At 36.1% G+C, this 22132-nt stretch overlaps 1 long non-coding RNA gene across 1 annotated transcript; it reads right to left on the bottom strand.

Moving 5' to 3' along the window:
* Positions 1 to 6434: 6434 nt before the first annotated feature.
* LOC116965000 lies at positions 6435 to 18221 on the bottom strand. The gene is made up of 3 exons (XR_006164867.1): positions 18211 to 18221; positions 17352 to 17353; positions 6435 to 6579 (listed from the first exon to the last, which is right to left on the bottom strand). It is a non-coding gene; the product is annotated as an uncharacterized LOC116965000 (long non-coding RNA).
* Between the last annotated feature and the right edge of the window lie 3911 nt (positions 18222 to 22132).

Raw genomic sequence — 22132 nt, 5'->3', positions numbered from 1 at the left:
GGCATGGTACAGGTACTGCAACTGCATTTCCAAGCTTTTCACATTATCATATGCTAAGACTGTCCAGGTGGGAGGTAATATAATAGTTACTAATAATCCCTTTTTCTGCTATGTTCAAAATAAATTGCTGAAAGTCTTCCCAATAACATTAGAAGAATAGAAAAGATCCATTATATATAAAGTATTTTTAAATGACCATGCTGTGGTGGCAGAGGAATGGAATTGTTGCACCTCAAAGACTCGTGTAGATTTTTCAAGTGCTATGACTAATTGCTGATAGGGATAACATTTTTTTTTAAAGAAGAATAAGAGAACAAGTGGACAGTCAGGCAGGTAAAACCAAGTGAAAATATCTGCCAATAACAATCTCCCTTGCATTCCTGTCACACACTGGATTTTGCTAGAATCTCCCCTCTCCAAACAGATAAGCAAATTGAAAGGATGAAAGAGCTGGACAGCCTTTGGAAAGGCATGTAGCAGCTTGTTATCACTTGATGGGCCAGGAGAAGATCATGAAGAAAAAAGGATCATCTTATTTAAAAATAATTTCCACTTCTAGATGTACAAACAAGACTAAAATGATTGTATAGACATGATCACTGCAATAAGAATAGAACAATCTGAAAGACCAACACAGCTGGGTTCTTCCATTGTGTGGGAAAACAGCTCAAAAGCCTACAGAAATCCTCAGAAAACACACTTCTCCAGAATACATATTCCAGATTGCCAAATGCCATACACTGAAGACAGACTGTCAAAATGCAAAGCATATTAGCATTCAGTTTGAGAAAGACGGTGAAGTCTTTACGTTAGAGTACAGGTTTAATGCAAAATAAATTTTAGAATTTTTGAAGTATATTACTATGTATACACTATAACAAATATCACTCTGCCTTGTTTGTCCAAATCACATGTAATTTCTAGGGTATAATTCCTATGAATTGTGTTTTCAGTCAGCTACACCAAATGTTCTTGAGCAATGTTGGAGTTTAGCACCATAAAGATAAGGCTCAACAGACCTGCAACCTTTGGTAGATTCCCATCATATAAATCACAAAATCTGGAAGCACAGAATTGTGATAGTCATCATTCACTGGCAAGCACAAAAGGTCTGACAGATCACTGAATCATCTCTGCTTCCTCTATAAGCTATTTTTTATGCTGATCTTAAAACATACATGGTGTGTTACAGAGAGAGTATTTGTTCATGTCAGTTTGTGATTTATGCACTGCCTTTTAACTAGGCAGAACACTAAATCTGATGGCTAAGTTATTGTATAATCACACACTGAATTTTCAGTATACAACATACTGCTGCTTCTATGCTCCAAGTACAGATATCATATAAGGATACTGACAGACTATCGGGATAGAAATTTTAGTAGTAATAATTTCAGTAAAATGGAAGAAAAAATTAAACATGATCTGGTCCTAGAAGACACTGAGGAAATGCATTAGACATAAGATATTTTAATTACCGTTTTTAAATCTTCACTAGTTCTTTTAGCCTTTGTGCTTAATAAGTTTTATAACAGTTTTGTATTATCTCCAAATTAATTTTTTCTTCTCTATTTTGTTGTAGAAATTATGAAGCCACTCTAATATTTAGTTTCCGATATACAACTATTTTTTAAAAAAATTCTTAGTGTCTCCTTAACATGTTATTTTTTGTATATCTAATAAACAAGAATAACCTGTTCCATAGGACCAGTATTTCTAATTTATCTTCAGCTCCTGAATACAGTTAAAAATGGGTTGATACTCTAAATTCCTGATGAATTCAGAGAGCTTATGAGCCAATGACTTAAGAAGAGGTCAGGATCCTGCAATATTCAAATATTCCTAATATTAATCTGAGATTAAATGAATCCTTCCATGCTTGGTAAAATTCTTCACAGTGCTTGTATTTCATGTGCTTTTTCCAATACCCACTCAACAACAAAGGTGGAGCCCTGCAGTAGATATTTTCTCTCAGGTATGCTTCTCTTTAAATGGGAAGGCATGCTTCAAAGAATTTTAAAACTTTAAAAAGTTAAGTGAGAATGCTAACACATAATATATATTTTGAAACAGATCTCTGTTTCAGGATTAGATAATAAGAAATTTCTAGTTTCTAATGGTACTAGTGTTACACTGCATGATAAGTCACAAGTAAATTTTTAAGCCCACAGTAACATCATTTCTTTCAAAGACATTGTTTTAGATTTATCCAGTGTCACTGAGATCAACAGTAAGATTTTAGTGCATTCCCAAAGGACTGCAAGTGCTCTGAATGTCTTCAAGTATAGGCCAGAAAGAAATACTACCCATAATTAAATAGTTTAGAGAACAGCTTCAGTGAGGTATAAGGTCATGGGTCTTCTGTCAGCATAACAAGGGAGAAATACTTAGTAGACCACAAATATTATAGTCATGAAAGTAGAAGTCAGTTTAACAGAGTGAGATTTGTTGTTTTCATCTTATAATTGTTAGTGGTACTTTAAGATATAATCTCCCTTTCCAAAGTTATTTTCTGATAATTTTCTTACTATTATATTTTTTTAAAAGAATCTGGCAAAATCTAAAACTATCCTGCTTACGTATCATAAATACAGCCACAACACATACCATATATGGACCTTAAACTAGAAGAGTGTTAAGATAAAATAATGTAAATATCTGCCAGATTCTTAGGCTTACAAGAAGGCATCCAAATGTCTTTACTGCTTACCTACCCATTAAATTTTTTATGCCAAAAGTGACTTAGATGCTGACAACTCTATTTTGAGCATTCCCAAACATGGTGTCTAGGACCTTTGTACCATCTAAAACTGCTTGAGTTTCACAGGCAATATGTCCTTCCCATCCAGATAAGCAATGAAGATCCCTCTCCATTGGATGTACTGTCCGATTCTTAATATGTTTTGGTTTCACTGAATAGCAAAAGAAACATTGGTACTGTGATTTAAAACACATATACATGAGAAGGACTTGTCTGTTTTCTGCCCATTAATGCAGAATTAAGAGACTCACACAAGAAATAAGAGACTTTAATAATTGGTCTGATAGGAGTCAGATTTCCCTATTTCCCAATAGACTATATTACAGGCCTGTCAAAAAACTTGCAAGAGCAAATGCTGTAAATCCTATGGTAAAGATAGCCAGGTATCTCCTGTTCTTCCTTCCATGTATCTTATGTTCTACATTAGGAATTTTTTGCATACATCTCAGAAATAATCAGAAATAAAGCAGGCCTGAAAAAATACATTAGGTTTTCTTTAGGATAGCTTCACAACAGTGGTAGAAATGCAAGTGTCTGCTTCAATTTTCTTTGTCATTTTTTGCTTTCATCTTCATTCATCTCCTACATGAAGTCTTTTAGCTGGACAGGAAGGTTTCAGTAGCACCCACACACATCATTACAATAAACACACAGAACATAAATAATAAAGGCCATTTCATGCTATTTTAGTTCCCCAAATAATTTATTACTGTATAATCAGTAGTTTTATGGATAACATGATAAACAATGCTGTCATGATGAATAACAAAATACTCTGAGAACTTAGAGGAGAAAAGAACAGGATTAGAGCTGGACTGATATGTGGGTTCAAAGAACACTGATCGGGCTCTCCACAAAGTCCCACAGAGTTCATTGTCTTCTTCTCTACTTTTATAATGTGTATGATTTTTGATTTTTCTAATTCAAAGAATGTCTCAACAAAACCCCTATCCCTGAATTTGATGTTCAGAACTATTTCATGGTCTGCTTCAAAACCAAAGTCATGCTTCAGAAATATAAAGTACAACATTTCACCAAATATACTAGAGTCCATGCCCAGATAGTTTTTGTGTCAGCAAATTCTAGGTCCTTGGTTACTATGGCAACAATGGAAAACAGTCATATTTAAACTGTTACTTCTCCAACATGGTCAGAATAAAATACGGAACAGTCCATCTAAGGAGTATTTCTCATCTTTATTATATTTTTTTCCTAGATACAAATAGAATAAATGTGGCCTAAGACTATTTCAGTCTCTTGATTATCACCAGCTGGTATTACTGCAGTCAGAAACACATCTGGCTTTAAACTCATAAACCAGAGGAGCAACAGCAAATGGAAGTTTGCTTTAAAAGGCCCTTAAAAAGAACTGCAATTGTTTGGCGTCATTAAATCTTTTTTACTACCTTCCTCTTAGATGAAAACTTCTAGTTCTCTGGAAAATGCATGTTCATATAATTGAAATAACAGTCAGAAACACCAAGAATGAATCCTGTGTGTTATCTTTCTTTTTGATTTCTTAAATTCAAAATATAATAGATTGTCAAGGAACATGTGTGCTAACTTCTTCATTTAATAGGATTTTTCTTGAGACAGATAGAGCTATCTGCAAGGCCTTTTTTTTGTGCACTGGGAAATGCAAACAGACAGCAACAATAATGACGACTTTTCAGTAAAAACACTAACTAAAATAACAAGAAACATTTTGCTAGTGTGGAAACTGCCATTGTTTCCAAAGTGGTACTTATTCTCTTTTGAATCTTTTTCTCACTGTCAGTTTGTAGATATTATCCTCTAAATAATAATACATAGAATGCAGAAGACAAAAAAAATTATTGCACAATCATAACATGATCTAGAATTGCTTCTGAAAAATGTCATTTAGTTTCTTCCAGAGTTTCATTGTGTAAGAAACATTTTGTATTTTGGAACCAGAAGTACCAACTATATTCTCAGTCCTTCAGAATTCATGGTTTTTCTTTCATCTGAAAAATTCACTTCCCATATATACATACATAACTGTAGATAGATAGGTATAGATATATATTAAAATGTGGACTTCCCAAGCTCGTTCTTTCCTCATGTTTGAGATACTGCTTGCTGGGTCATCAGGTAGAGGAAGGAACGAGGGAGGCAGGCTTAGCGACAAGCGGAGAGACTGCAGACTTTATGCTAGGGGAATATGGCTTTCAGCAAATTTCCTTTAAACCTAGTGTACTGTTACCCTTGGCTGACAAACAGTGCCATGAAATCTTTCCAATGTTATGATTTTGTTGTCAAGATGCAGCTGGTCATCAACCCTTGCTGTGGGAAGCCTGGAATGGTAAGGTGGGAATGTGTCCCAAAGGAGCCTATAGTATACACAAATGGCACACTTTTTTCCAGCTGAGTGCAGTTACCTTGAAATCTGCAGCTACTTTGATGCTGCAGTTCCCTTCCTGTGTAGTAGGACTGTAAGACTCAGCACACTGGAGCTACATAGACATGTAAGATCCTTAGAAGGTACCTGGTAGCAGCACTAAGTCTTCTACTGCAGGAGCAGGACTCTCCCAGGACATGAAATGATGTCTTCAAGTGCTATCCAAGAAGAAAGGATGGTGTGGTCCCCTCTAGCTGCACCTTTAAGTGTGGGAATGTGAGGTTATGTGATAAAAGCTAATCTGCACACTCACAGAGGAGCACAGAGAAACAACAGCTGGTGTAAAAGACCAAGAACACCTTGTCTTGCCTATTTCAGCACTCATCAGCCCGTCATATGCTCATCTTCACAAGCCCAGAAGAGCCCAAAGACACAAACACAAATGGGAACCCAAGGTAAGGACTTGGAAGGGACACCCTGTTTTGGTCCCTCCCTGAGATGTCCCAGGAGAGTCCCAGATGTATTGTCCAGGCATGAAACCCTTCAAGATGAGTCAACTCCAGAGCACCTTTCATACTGAATAGTCAGTGCCTAAGGAAAATGGGACACATTATATCATGCAGAGGAAGAGCATCTGGGGATAAGTTTACTTATGGGAAATCTAGGGCAGGAACGACAGGCAGGGAAAGGGGTGGATTTAAGTGGTTTAGGTGGAACAAGAGTGGGAAAATAGAGGAATAAGTTGATAAAAAGGGTCAGTTTTGTGTAAATAATTTGCTGGTCAGTACACTTGTCTAGACTTGCCATACACCTAAATAATGCTGTCAGCTCTATCTTCTCTGTGTGTAAAATTAAAACACAGAGCTGCAGCAACTGCAACTCTTCTGGGCTGACAGATCTGGCATGACATATTTTGCTCCTGACAGTAGAAACTACAGTGATATACATGAGATTGAAGACTGATCACTTTGCTGGAGATGGAACAGAGTATCTTGTGGACAGATTACATGTGGACCTGCGGAGGAATGACACACCGAGACAGACTCAATGTGGTTGTTAGAGCATCATATATCATATCCCTTTATTGGTCCAGGGTACATATATTTATACAGACAATGATAATTATTATGCCTACTAGTCACTAGCTGATTGGCTTAAGCTCTAAAGGTCGTATTCGCACGGTCCACCTACTTGCAGTTAGCTAACAGCACAAGCTTCTTATAACACTAAGTTTCTCAGGCCACTATTTCTGATTCCTCTTAACCTGTTTTCGACACACCACGGTACACAAGGCCGAAGCGTCCTTGACATTCCTCCTGTATCAGCAGCTGTGAGCAGCTGCAGGCAAACCCTAGTGACTCCCAGCATCAGCGAGGCAGCATCAGCCCCTAGAACAGGCTCTGATCGTACAACTGCTTGGTGGGCTCATGGCCCTTGTCTCTGAGCCGTTCTCCAACAACTACACAAGAGCTGAGATTTGAGACTGTGAGCACAGGAATAGTTTCTTTCACCCCTGCTGAGGAACAAGAGGAAGCATATCGTCTCCTCAAAAAAAAAAAAAAAAAAAAAAAAAAAGGAGAACTGCATTAAGGAACCTGTTCTTTCACAAACAGTTACATGCTGAAATGTCAAAGCTTAAAAAAAAAGGTTCAAAACAACATAAAATAATTTACAATATTTGACAAACCCAGGAAATTACAGAGTAAAACCTGGATATATATATTGCTTTAAAATGAGGGAGGGAGGAATATACTGCTCTGTATCTTAGGCAGCAAATGCTGTTTCTGTAATTCATCTTTTCCATTCACCATCTCATGAAAACACGTTTCTCTCCTCTGCAGTGTTAACAAAGTTTGTTAATTGATTGCCCCTCTCAGCCACATACTACATATTTTGCAAAGAAAATGCAAGACCAAACCAACAACTCCTAGTGCCTTCCCTACACTTCCATTGTGTTTCCAGGAGAGACAGTTGCTCTTCCGCAGTCCACCAGCAAGATATCAGAACAACTTACTCTCTGCAGCATAAAGAAACAAGAAATATACCTCAGCAGATTACATATATCAAGAGGAAATTACAATACATGAGCTCACCTAACAGATAGCTGTTGCTGGAAAGAGTATTAGAATGGTTTAAGCTATTTAGTGTAATTTTATCCCCAATGGAACACATGTGCAGCAGCAATAAAGCTCACTAAATGTCCTCAGTTAAATCACTGTATCCAAATTTGTAACAGAAATGTGAGTCAGAGTAAATGGCATTTCTTATAGTCCATAACCTGGATTTGTTTAGCCTTGCTTTAATACTTACGAGACGGCTTCTGTCAGTTTCACCAGTTTTCAGACACAGGAAAGGCTGATAATTTTTTTCACCCCCATGTTAAGATTTTATCCAGTTTCCTTTCATAAAGAAAAATAGTTTACTGACTAGATCCTAATCTTAATGCAGTACCTTTATGAGTTGCAGACCAAGCTCTGAAGTACATTTCAGGAGTTTTCATCATTTTGCTCATTTTGTTCATTACTAAACACATAAGGATACATGCAAAAGCAACAACAAAATGCTCAGAGCACTTAGCATTACTGCCTACTAATATTTAATTTTATGCAGCACAAAGCTCTTCTTATTAGGTATGCTCATTGTGGATTTTGCAAGCTCAGTAAGCTACAATGTTGTTTCAGAACTGAGCTTTATGGTAGTATAAATGTTAACTAATAAGGTAATGGTTATATTCTTGGGAATATTCTACTTCTTGTTCTTCTTCCCTGGTTACCCCTATTTCATTGAGCTCAACACGATGACACAAAAACAGACTACTTTCATACTTCCAAGGACCCATGGTGTACCCATCATACAGATTTGGAGGATACCACAAATAGTATCACCTAATAGACCAATCACTTTCCTCATCACCTGTCCTTTTGTAATTCTTTACATTCATGACAAGAATGGCCTAGGTGCAGATGACCAAAATTCTCTGTTTTAACGTTTCACGTTGGTAGAAGCCCCTGAAGGCCCCAGGACACAAAATAGGAAACACTAGGCTGGAGGACTTAGAAGGAATTTAGACTACATAAGTCTGAGAGAAATTTATTTGGTGTTGTGCCTGTTGTAATTTAAATCTTTTGGTTAGCTTTTTTGGGGACTTCAAGGGTTTGTTTTATTTCAGATTTTTGATAATGTGTTTCCTTCTTTTTACTTTTTCCCTCTTGCAAATCAATTACAGTAGCTCTTCAGCCTCTAGGGATATCTTTATACTTCTGCTATCTACCTGACATGCCCTGGTTGACCAGGTACTTCTCATTGCCTTTCTCCTGCCTTCCCAGTTCCTGCTGTAGATACTCTCTTCAAACAGTGCCAGTTTTCCTTGCCTGGAAACTTGTTCCACTAACATTACAATAGAATACATCAATCTATGTATGTACTACATCCTTCCACAGCCAACAACCCAGTGTCTCGTTGAAATATCATCTTAAGCTTTGAGATCCTAAAGATTTCAACTGAGAAACCTTTAATTTAAATAATAGAGGCACTACAAATAAACAGTATATTTTTATTTATCTAAATTTATCATTCTGGACCTTACACTTGTTTTATTCATAACAGTATACATTAAAACCACATTTACTAGAAGTTTGGGGTTTTTCATGAGATCCATTAACTTCTTGTCTTAAGAGGCTATAAACCTTCATGTTTCTAACAATTACAAATTATTCTGTTTAAGGTCAAACCAAAGAATTGTTTAGTTTTGGAACCCAAGACTGAGCTTAATTCCACTCATATGATGTGTCAACAGCACATATGACACAGGTTAGATAACTTTCAAATCTTTATCTTCTTATAAACCTTTTAGATGACAAATAAATGAATCTGGAAGTTATTTAAAATCTAAAATTTTAAATTTTAAAATTTAAAGCACACTTTAAAAATAACTAGTTCAGTGAAGGTGCAAAGTAGTGGAGAAAGGAACCTAAAAACATTAGAGTATGTGTTAAAAATAATAGTAAATTGAGAAAGACAACAATGTTCATTTGGAAGCCAGATCAAGAGTCTTACAAATGGAACAAATCACCTAATAGTTATAAATCTTTCTTGTGGCCTGTAAATAAATATAACTATGTATTTTTGGTTTGTTCTACTGAAAATTGCCTAAATATATTTCTGTGCACACAGTTTGAAATCCTAGTGAATTAATCAATATGACTAAACTAGAAAGATACAACAGTCTCTTAGTCTTGAAATTAAATCAATATATTAATAACAACCTGGAATGAATCAGCTAATTCAATTCCTAGAAATTCACAGGTATGATGTTAACTAACTTAGTATGATCCCACTGAAACAGTAACCCCAGGTATCAGAAGGGCATGGTTTGACATACATAAAGCTGCAACTACATAATTTCAGGGGTACTATTTTTCAAGCAAGGGGTACAGCTAACTCTTACCCTGCCTGAATGTCCTCTGGGGATATGGCACATCTTGCAACTAGCACTCTTCCTTTTTATGATGAACTAGTTTTATATATATGCTCAAAACTTATGGTGAACAGTGACTAAGTTAGTCATTTCTAGAAATGTATCAATGGACACACTAATATTTAAGAGAATTTCAATCATACTATAAAATTATGAACAGTAGTAATAAGTAAACAAAGAGATATAAAGAATAAAGAAAGAATCATTCTTTAGTTTGCATGGTATCTTGACATATATTTAGAAACAAGCATAGATTATGGATGTAGTTCAATCAATATAGAATGTAGTTTCAATCAATATTTCACAGTGTAGACATGCATATTCTAGCTCTGCCAAGATTAAGTTATAAACTGTAGGAATTTTTCTTCTTTCTTATTATTCTTTATTCAGCACAAAATATACATTTGTATTTCATGAGGAGAGACGGAGTTTTTGTTGGTGGACCTACAGCTACTGACCTGATTAAGTTTTTACCCTGAAAGATATACTGTTTTAAAATAGCATTTTATCTTCTTTTCAAAGTAAGGCTACCTCTCCTTTATTTTTACCTTCTAAATTTAAGAAGCAATGACAAGCTCTATGGGAAGACATCAAAAAACTATGGAATTATTTTTTTATGATATGTTGAAATAGTCTTGATTAGTCAAAATTTTTTAACCAATTTTACAGTTAGTCCTAAGATAACTCCCACTAAAAAGCCAAATTTACAGGACCTTTGGGCATCTTTACACATGCTGATATGAACTCTGCAGAAGTTCTACTGTTGCTACAGCACAGCACATCTTGAAAGTTTTCTCAAGCCCCATAGGCTTAAATCAGAACAATTTTTGTAAAATCAAGGCGTAAAAAGCCAATGATCTCATTCTAAGATAAGATGTGTTTTCAATATCAGATGAAGTTTCCAAATGCAAACTCTTGCATCGCATGAAACCACTCTTCCCTCACACTGGTATTTCCACATCTTTCAGATAAGCGCTGGTCCAGGAAGTGAAAGAAGGAGACAGACTTTCATTTCTCCTATATATCAGTGTGGAAAGTCTTTTGCAGTCTGATCTGAAACTGCTGATTTCCCCCTTTCATTATGTCTTTTTCTTCTGTTGGAGGAGAATCAAACAGGACAGAAATTAAGTGAGGTGAAGTGTGTCAGTGGGAGAATACACATGGAGGCATTACTCAGCTGGAGTAAATCATCTTTTCTTTCAGCAAAGCTTGAAGAGCTATAGGAACATAAACAGGCTGAAGGTCTGCTCTGTGTTGCGTAAAAATTCTAGAGAGAAGTGACCACTTAACTAACAAGGGACATGCTTGCTAAAATTAGAATAATTGCCCCAGTGATGATTAACAGTGCTGTAGACAATGTACAGCTAATGAATTATCTGCTTTATAACAATTAATGTCATAAAATCCTTCTTTTTCACCTGAGTCTACACATCAGGGGCTTCTACACCCTTGAGGAAGAAAGGGTGATAAAACTTACAGGGAAAGTAATAGGATTAATGAACTGAGAACACATAACACAAAGTTATAAATTGGCATTCCCTTGTAAGTAACTAAAAATCCTGCAGGAAAGATCATACACAGTTCAGTTACGTTATATATATATGTTTATTTAATATATACACATTTTGCTTCAAAAGTTTAGTGTTATTTATACATGTATCTATTATATATACGTATGTGTTGTAAACCTATGAAGCAAAGTAGGTGCAAGTGTACATTCACAATTAGTAAATCAAGAAAATAATTCCATGTCAGTTGGGAATTAGCAAAATTAAGAACTTCTGGGTTCAAAATAGAAAACTATTTAAAGACTGTTCTGTGTTGTAGAGAACATGATCTGAAACAGACTAACATCAGCAGGAATCCAACAGTTTCCTAGTATGTTGTGGAGACATTTTACATCAATGAAGGCCATGATTCTCTTGAAGGCTTTTGAATAACAGAAAAATAAGGGCCTTGAATAACAGAAAAATAAGGTAACAACAGACCTTGAAGGTTTTGGAATAACAGAAAAATAGGGTTTTGGAATAACAGAAAAATAAGAAAGTTATCAGTGAACAACAGAGGACTTTGGAAGAACGCCCGGAGCAAAAAAGTTTCCAGGGAAAAAAAAAGACACGTGTAGTTAAGCTAGCCAATCAAATGTTAGAACAGGTGTGTGAGTAATGTATGTTAACCAATAAGCACTTATTTTGGGGGGATTGACAATTTTGTAAGGGCGATAAAAACGCACCTTTCTGAATAATAAAGGGTCTTCGATCTTAATATCGGAGTCCATGTTGTCAATCTCTCCAGTATGTCAGTTTCCTGAAGATAAAGAACATTAAATATCTTAGTTATCTTGTGTGTACTGCCAGGGAGTGCTGTGACTAGCAGATGGGTAGGGGAAAAAGCAGAAAATCAGACCTCAGAAACCCAATCAAGGAGTCATGGATAAAAAGAATTAAGAAACAGTAGGCCATCAAGGCACACAGACTCCACTTGCCATCATCATTTGTCATTGTAGGGGTAGAGAAATAAAACTCTGCACTTACAAGGAGTGGACACCTTCCAGTTCCCCAGAATTTACTCTTTTTCTTTGAGATACCAATGCTTTAGAGGCCTGTTAAGTAAGATTTCAACCTATTCCACCTTAACTCTGTTTTGGGAGGCATCTATACCCTCCATAGCCAATGCTAATCTCTGAATCCACTATTCCAGGGGATTGTAGAGTAACATACTTCCTGTCTAGAAAGTAATTTTTCCTTATTACAATCAGTATTTCAAATGATGTTATTTCTAGGTTTTGAGGGTCTGTAAATGTGCAGAAATGAAACAGTCTCACTTTAAAAGTTAACATCTTTGCTCACAGGTCCTTGTACAAGTCTTTATAACACTACTAAATTCGTGCATATAAAATGAAAAGCTGAGCTGACAATGTATAAAAAGGAAATCTTGTCACTGAAAACAGAAGGTTCATTGAAATGAAAAGTAAACACTACTGGTTTTAAGTTTTTGTTTGTACTGTCTGCTTTTGAACATAAATGCTGTCTATTCATATGTGAATAAAATGCAACAGTTTATGAACAAACAAGGATTACATGCAACATATTAAAGGTTTCTGAAGCTTTATTTCTTTGTGTTTTGATACAAGGTGAGGTCAAGGTGATGATGACCTCTTTCTGTTTTTCTGCAGATGTGAAGGCTTTGGAGACTTCAGAGAGTGACTGTAGAAAGGTTTGTAGCACTGTGAGGGTGAACATATTTCCTTTCTCACATATTCAGTTTGCAATCCTGCCTTTCATCCGAAGAAAGGTCCTTTCTTTCCCCTTCCATCTGTTACGGCTTATGTACAAAATCCACAGTAAGTGTGAAGGAAAGGGAAGAGTTTCCATTATATATTGCTACTTCATTCTGTTGTTGTGTGATATAGACCCTACTGTATTTTTTTACCTTCCTTTGGCCTCCATTTCTTCTGTTGTTATAGTCAACCATGCTCAGTCTTAGTCAAGAAATACATATTTTCCACAGGCAAAGATTTTTAAAGTATCTGGAACCTCATATTACCAATCTCCAGACAAGCCATGGTACCATATGTGATTAGCCTTTGTGATTAGACAGGGATTATTTAAAGCATTTTCTTAGATATTTGACATAGTTGCCATGTTCCTGGTTACATATATAAAGTGCCCAACAGCATTCCAGTTACCCATTCTAGATTATAGCAGTGCAATATGGATTAATATACACTCGTTATTGAGATGACCAGTCCGATGCACCTAGTCATGCTTGCTACCTGCTCTATTTTTCACAGTTGTGAGTTGGATAACGTAAATAATTTGTGCTGAAAGAAGGTTGTTTCTCAAGCCAGCTTCTTAAGGTCCCCTTTCAACTTGTGCTATCAGTGTCCTGATAGCCGCTTGGCTAATGCTTTGACTGATGGGCACTTTCGCTTTAGATTGCCTAACGATGAGATACAAGATCCCTCTTCCTCCTTTTAATCATGCTTCAGCTTGTTCCTTAGATCCCATTGCTCAGCAGCAGCAGTTAAATGATTCCAAGACACATCTGTGCAAACCAGTTGAAATCAGATCATCAGTAGGAACAAACTTCAAGATGAGTTGGTAATTTCCACAGAGCAACCTCAGCTGAATACTCAGCTGGGAAAGCAGTATACTTGGTTGTAAAGCTAAACTAGTCATAAACAAGTAAAGGAAAATAATGGTATCTTTACATTTCAGATACAACTGGAGGCTTAATGTATCATCATCTGTCAGAAATAACTGTTCAAGACTTACATGTTTATGTTACTACTACTACTACTTCTCTATTGTTGTAGCTGGTGAGTAAAACTGGGCTGAAGAATGAGTTATACCTTCTTATATACTCTTTAGTAAAGAAAGAAAAAGAGAGAACATGAAAGTATTGTAAGTAAATGTTAGGATTTTATTCTTAATTCTCATGTATATAAATTTAAAAGTGTCTTATCAAATAAGATTTAACAAATGTCATGAGCTCAGGGACACAGCAAGGAGATCCAAGAGAGGGTTTTCTACATTCTTAATTGACTAAACTTCAAGAAGTAGAAATCAAATCATCAGATATCAAGGACTGAACATTCAATTAGCTGCTATTCATATAGCCCAGTTTAAACTGAGACACTCAGCTGCAAAGCAGCATACTTGTCTGCAAATACGAACTTGTAGGCAAGTAATAGAATAGCAAATAGTGGAATAGAAAATCAGAGACTGGAGTCTCATATTTTTAAAAATTGCAATATATTCCTTTTCAATATCCAAGGATTTTTGTTTTGCTTGTTTCACCACAGCTAAGTTTGTATGTTTACTATGGTTATGATTTCCCTAGCAAAATCCATACATCAAGATTTTGAGGGGCTAGGAGACGGGAAGGATTTTTAAAAAATAGGCTTTCTTATTGTAAGTTTGGGGGGTAGAAGGAAAGGAAAGATACTGATTCATATGTTCAAGAATTTGAAACTGGGGGGGAAAAGTTGTCCAAAGAAAACTATTACCAAGGCAGGGAGGGAGAGAGAGAAGGAAGTGAGGCCAGGGGTGGGGAGAGAGGCAGACCATAAGAGAGACAGGGTCAGGGGCACAGGGTCTGTGAGAGAGAAACAGGGTGAGAAATAGAGTGAGAGAGGCAGCATGAAAGGCAGGAAAGGGGGAAAGAAAGTGGAAGAGAGGGAAAGAGAAAAGGAAGAAAGGGGATGGGTAGGGAGAAAGTTTGTGTAAGGAAGAGGGAAGGACAAGAGACAACTCATTTTCACTTTATTTATCTTGTTATGACTGAGAATGATTTCTGACATCTAATTAAAAATAAACATAACTTATGAAGAAAAACAAACTTTGTTCTCCTGCCATAACTTTTCCTATTTTTCTAAATTTATCTTAATTTTTAAAAACTCTCTCAAAACCAAAACTTTTCCCCTTTTTACCATCAGTGCCAACCAGACGTAATAACAACCCTTATACCAACTGCAAGGTTCTGTCAAGGAACTGATCTACCCTGTCAGAGGCAAATTCAAACTAGAGTACTGCAAAGTTGTGATATCAGTTTACTTCCAAAAACATATTTCCACCAGTAAGTAGGTCAATGAGTCCAAGTGCGACAGACATGGATCTTAATTTCTCTGACACACCTGCTACTGTGAAATGAGTGGCTATTTGGGTTCTGCTCCTTCAAGTGCTGTGATTTATTAAGCACAAAAGCAGTGTTTCTGTAAAATAAATGTATTTGAGAGTCATTAAGTATTAAGCTGGGATGAGAAGAATCAGCAGTTCTACTATAATTTGAACTGGAATACAGAAGCAATGAACAAGAAAGCAAGCAAAAAAAATAATCCCCACAGCCAAATTCCCAGTCCATCCCCCATTTGTCACCTCCTAAGGATTCAGTTTGCAAGAGGCAATTCATTATATGCATTGTGTGTACTAAATAAAATAATCTTTTCTAGCCACTTATTAAAAGGAAGATAGTGTTTTAATAGGGTGACATCATCTGCAGCACTTCAGCTGGGCTATGGCTGCTGTCTTTGAAAGAGTTTGATTTGGCTAATGACAGCAGTTTTTCTGAGATGCTAATTCTAAGCAGAACAAAGTAATTCCTCATGATGCCTTGCAGCACACAGTGTGGAATATGAATGGAGGCCCCAAAAATGTGATCAACATGGAATTAAGAGCCTCCACCAGAAAAAAACAAACAATCTGCAGGTGATCAACAGAGAGGTGAAGGGTTATTGAGTGCTTCCTTGTTGAGTTCTCACTAGCTCTGAGCAAGTGACTCTAACTTAAATGTCCATTAAATACTTTTTCATGAATATGATTGTTGCAGAAACTCTCAAATAAACAAATAACAATAAAAATAAAATTTATTTTTCAACATAATTAACCAACACTCCACAAACATACAGACAGCAGATTTAAAAGTCCATGAAAGGAGAACAAAAATATCACCCCAATTACTCCCAGGGTTTAAACAACACAAAATGCTCAATCACCCACCTAATAAAAGGTAAGGACTCTCAACCTTGAGGAACTTTTTAGCGTATCATCCCAATCCATAGGAACCTCAAGGAGTTTGCCTGGGTGGTGTCCCAGCCCAAGGGGAGAGTCCTTACTCCCCCAGGGGACTCCCTTTATACCCAAGCCGGATCTGATCTGTGGTCAAAACCAGCCCCAGTGGCTGAGGACCCCAACTACTGTAAAACCCTGAGAACAAGGGCACAGAAAAGGTTCAATAGTCAGGGAGTTAAATTTTCATCAGGTGGGTGCATCTACCACAATGATTTGTATATTCTTTTCTAAAGGGTTTCTCTGATCTGATTTTACAATATTTACTAGGCTGCAAAGAAAAATACATGCAAAACACCCTGAAAATGATAAAAGAATCATATCTTATTTTGATCTATTCTCATGTCAGAACATGGTTAATAAAGAATGAAAATGGGACAGTTTCTCTACCAATACTTTTTATCACCTTCCTTCATCTTTGTAAGCTGGTGCACAGGCTATTCTCAGAAGTTGTCCCAAATACAACGGTGCTACTGCTCTCCATGTCAATCCATCACAATAGCCTCTGAAGTGACCAGTGTGCAAGAGACACATGATGCTCTGGCAATAAAGCTCAGATTCCTGGCTATAGTTTATCAGCTCAATGTTGCTTTAACTTCCTCTTCTCTATGTTACTGGTAGGGGAAATGAAAAGGGTGTGGTGGTATAACAGGGTCTGTGACAGCATCCTACCACTCAGATCTTGCATCATGTTAACCAGAACAACTTAAAGCACAAAATAAACCCCACATAGGATCAACGTTTCATCTTTTCTTTTCTTTTTTTTTTTTTTTTTTGTATATATTATTTCAGCCAAATCTCCAGCCAGGAGGAATGTAAATTTTTGAAAGACATTGCTAGGAATCAAATATTTTCATTCCAGCAATAAGAAACACCAAGTCACAATGCATTCCAGTGAGTCTTACTAGAAAATATGGTTATTTTAAAAAACACATGAATGTCTGTGGTGTACAAACCTATTACACACTCATTGCCAAGCACCATGTTAGCCTGAGAGTATTTAGTGCCATCAGTGTTTAGTCCTGCAGTCCTCATCCAGGCACTTTTCAGAAGATATTAGCTGTCTCAGATTATCAGTACCAAGCCCTGTTCCTATAAGTGCATCCATGTCTAAAGTAATTCACACTGTGTGTAGACAGATCAAGGAATTTTCTAGGATTTGCCAAGGTCTCTGCATGTGGCTACTTCTACATAAGGTTTAGTTATAGCTTGTTTGTGTTTGGCTGATATCAGAAAAAAAATTCATTTGTTGCATTTTCCACAGTGGTTCCCAGGTGGTTTCCTGCAGAGTGACCACAGATCACAGGATTTCTTTTCTTGTAACAATTCAGTAACTGACAGGTCTCTCAAGGCCACTTCAGCTCAGCTCAACTAAGCTGAAAGACTACAATAATATTGCTAAGGGACAGCTCCACAGACCCAACACAGAGATGGACAAACCCAACTTCGCAGTTTGTCTCATTTCAAGCAAACTAAGATGCCAGAGCTGCAGCTGTCCCATTAAATTATATATATTTGAAAGTTATTGCCTTCTGAAAATTTGCATAAACATTCCATGCATATTTTGTAGAAAAACTGACAAAGCACATTTATGGAAATGTGGTATGAAATAACTGAATAATTTTTTGGGAAAAATGTATATGTAGGCCAATTATGATCACATTCACTTAGTTATACAAGAAAATGAATTAGAAAAATTATTATATGCATGTTATCTGCTCTTCAAGGACAAAACTTGTGGAACTACAAACACAAAACAGCATTTTAGATGAGAGACCCATTAAATCTGTTTTTCTAAGATCTTCAAAATAAAAGCAGAAGTTACAATTTCCTCAGTGATAAATGTTAAATATATATGTAACATATAAGGATTATCTTTTTGCCTTGTGCTTGTGGGTTTACATTGCTTCTTGAAAAAAATCAAACGTACATCTTTCTCCCTCACCCCATATTCTCTTATTTATGTTTAAAGTGAAGTTTTACAATAATAATTTTAATTACACACACAAACACACCCTAACCACACACCCCCCACACCCCCTACCCCCCTTTTTGGCATTTAGATAAGTACTGGTTTAAGTACTGGTTTATTAATTGTTCTTTAAATACTCAGACAAATGAGAAGCATGCCAAAGAAGTTGATATTTTTACAGTTCTTTAAAACCAAGGTTATTTTAAGTAGCACTTCAGTAAGAAGCTCTCTTTTCATTGAATTTGAAACATTTAAATAGATTAGTCATTTTTTTTTCTAATAGGTTGTGCTAAAAGTCAGTTCTGTCATAAAATCTGAAAAAAAAAAAAAAAAGCACATACTTTAAAAAGGACATAGATTTTACCTAAAATATGCATAAATGGACAGAATGTGTGCTTTCAATCCTGAGGTAGGGTAGCTGTACTGCTTCAGAAATGAACTACTACAACAGGAGGAAGAGTGTTCAACTGCCTGAAGATATTTTACTCTAAATATTGCGAACATGAGCACTCCTCTATCAGCAAGTTGACACATATCCCTGTTAACAAGGTTTCTGTTACATCCCTCCCAGGTGGACAGAAATGCAGGACTTGAATTTAATTGTCTAAAGCTGAAAATCAAAACACTGTCCAGCCAAAAAACAACTAATTGCATCTTACCTTCCTACTGGGTACAGATCCATATTGCTGTAACAAAGTAGAATACACACTGCTTAAAGAGATCTAGAGATGTTTTGTTCTGCAGCTGAGCAGAACTGGGAAAATATAATGATAGCTTTTTATTTAAATCTACTCTGACACTTTTGTCTGCAGTGAGTAGGACTTAGGTCAGAGAAAGATATCCAAACATTGGAAAAGAAGAGGGGTAAAGGACTAGGGCAAATGAGGTTGTAAAGAGAGACCCATCTTGCCTAGTATCTGGGAAAGTCAAAAGTATTGATGAAGAGTTTATTGACTTCTGAACATGAAATATTACCTTTGAAGAGGTGTTCTGTCATTTCTCAGGCAATTTGATAAATTTCATAATGGTACTTTGCTAAATAAAGCTAATAGCTCAGAAAACTAGTAGAACTTCTACTACCCCAGGTTGCTAAGGCTCTTCTTTCAGGGATACAGTCACCTACACTTTCTCTGGTTTACCTCTATGGATGAAAAATTGTTGGCAACATACATCTGGAACTGCATCACAGGCCAGGTCAGACATCCATCCTGTTAAGCAATATGAATTACTGCAAAGCTCCGATGCAGTAACCAAATGCTTTAAAACATTAGTCCCTAACTTCCAGTTACTTCTGCACAGTAATAAAGCTCAAGCAATAACCTGTGCTTTTCAGTAAATCTAGCTTACATCCATGTAAACTCACAAGGACAGACCATTGTTTGAGGACTCTGGGCAATTGCTTTAAAAGAAAGGGCAAGAACTTGGCCACTGAAAAATAACAGAATTGCTTACCCATTTCTTCTGCCTATGTCAGACATGGTTGGAAAAAAACACACAACAAAACCACTTTGTACTCTTATGTATACATATGCAAATTAAGAACAAATTGAATAAGCATCCTTCCTGAACACTTTATAATGATGCTAAAGCCTTATTTGTGTGTGGGAACAGTTTTAAACGCTAGTATGTGGTCCTAGCAGCTGTGATATCTCTAATTAATAAACGCTACATCTAGTCATTTGTGGTTCCATTTTCTTTCTTTCACCCCTTTATCTTCAGCCTGTCTTTTAGCTTAACAGTCATGTTAAAGTGGTTGTTCAATCAAAAATGACATGTTTCATGATTACAAGTGTTTTACAAAGTCAAGAACATTTATTCTGTGCTCTCCTAACCAAAGATTAATGCAACATGAGAAATATTCTATTATATGTAAAAAATAATCAACAATATTCTATTATATGTAAAAAATAATCAACATCATAATATCTTTGGTCCAGAAATTTTTCCTAACACAGATTTATTGGAAATTTGACACTAAATTAAAATGCTATACTTTATTTCCCTGCGCAGCCCATACTGATATCAACAAATACAGCTTTGAAATGCATTCAGATGACTTCTTTTTCCAGTTATAAGATGAAATTTCAGGGAAAAAAGCAAAAAAAAGAAACCACTCCACAAATATTAGGTCAGCAGTACTTTAAAGATGGGATACCACAGGCTGCTGTTAAGTTCATGGCCATGCTCACTCCCAGTTTTGTGTGCAATCACGTAGCCCTGTAAAAGTCTATTGATGTTGCTAGTAACAGGCCATATGCTTTGTACTGATTCTGCAAGGCCTCAGGACTGAGGCTGGTCACAGACTTCTTCTGTCTCAGTTTTCTTGACCTGCCTGCAGCTTTGTTTTTCCTGATTTAGCTGTGACAGCAATTCCTCTAACTGCCAAGCTGTCTATGGCTAATTTGTTCTAACTATTATTGTTCCTTGTATGGCATGGCAACATTTTTGACATTGGTAGTAACAAGCAGAGATCCTATGTAGCATTAGATATTATTCTGACATATCATATAGAGAAGCACAAGTCTGGTACAACAGCAGAAGCTTTGCAAAATGGAGACACAGGATGTGGCATAGTGGGTTGAGAGATGAGACATAGGCTTGCTACTGGAGGGCCCACAGAAATAAACAAGTAGTCAGTTAAAAAATGAAGACTTGTAGCTGGAAATAAAATCTGATTTTAGATAACCAAAAATGGTGTGCAACATGCACAAAGGCATCTAAAGTATCTATATATTAAATTTGGGTGTAACCTGGAGCTGCAGACAAATGAAGAAAAAGCAAGATATAAGCATATGTTAGCAAACATAAAAATGACCACAAGTGGATCCTAGAGTGAGAAAGAAACAACAAACATGAACTAGCAGGACACATTCTTCCTGGCAAAGGACACTGGATGCTGACAACTCCCCACAACTCACAATGAACCATGAGAATTGATATTAACACCAAAAGTAGCTGAGGAAGGATGAGCATAGTATCAGAAAAAAACCCCAGAAACTAAGTGTGTGTATTACAATTTATGTTGTATTACTAAAACTTTTTTTTACTGTATTCTAATTGTATTATTATTCTTTTTCTGTAGCAGTTAGATCTAGATTAATAATGTTTCTTGAATTACATTATCCAGATTTCATGGATACTAATAATAGTTTCTTGGATTTATATGTAAAGCATGTTTCTTCTTTACCTATAAAGAAGATTTTGTCAGTATTGGCCTGATGTTGTGTCATCACATTTCTCAGCTGGATGAAAATTCAGGAAATTCAGACTGCAGTAAAAGTGTGCTCAGGAAACTAGAACAGTAAGAACAATGAAATGGAAACTACACAGGCAAATAAAGGGGGAAAAAAAATTGTGGGAAGCCCCAACCATTGCCAAGACTTAATTTTTTTCACAAAATTTCCTGTTTCCATATATACTGTGTTATTCTTTTTTTATACTACCAACAACATTTGAGTTAATGTTAAAAGGGACCTTCTCAGAACTGATAAATCAAAACTATGTCTATCATTTATTCTAGTTAGGAGCACTAACATAAGTTTTCTTTCTCCTCACACTCATGATCTGATCATAATATTACTTTGAGCACTGAAATAGGCATTATTTTTTTCTGTGGGAGTAAAAGACAAACAGAAGAGAGAATTGGTCAAACAGTCACTACAATGTAATTCAGTGCTTTTCGTACAACATTGACAAGTGACCTTGTTGATAAATGGGAGGTTTAATATGTCGGCAATCTAAAGCAGGTTGATGTGGATTGAAAAAAGCTGATCATTGCTTGGAAATGCTTTTTCCTTTTAAAATATGTTCAAATCTCTAGCTGACTGATTCAGTCCTTTTTTTTTTTCTTCCTTTTTTTTTTTTTTTTTTTTCCAGTGCTCACAGACAAAAATGTCATTGCCATCAACCAAAGATTTTTGTCACTGAACCTACCAGTATCAATATTTCATAATATCCAGGATATGCTAAAAAAGTACCTAGAGAAGGAAGACTG

This window comes from Tyto alba, unplaced genomic scaffold (assembly GCF_018691265.1).
Source record: "Tyto alba isolate M040663 unplaced genomic scaffold, T.alba_DEE_v4.0 Super-Scaffold_13, whole genome shotgun sequence".
Lineage (NCBI taxonomy): Eukaryota > Metazoa > Chordata > Aves > Strigiformes > Tytonidae > Tyto > Tyto alba.
Note: the sequence above shows the minus strand (reverse complement) of the source record. Positions and strands in the feature narration are given on the sequence as shown.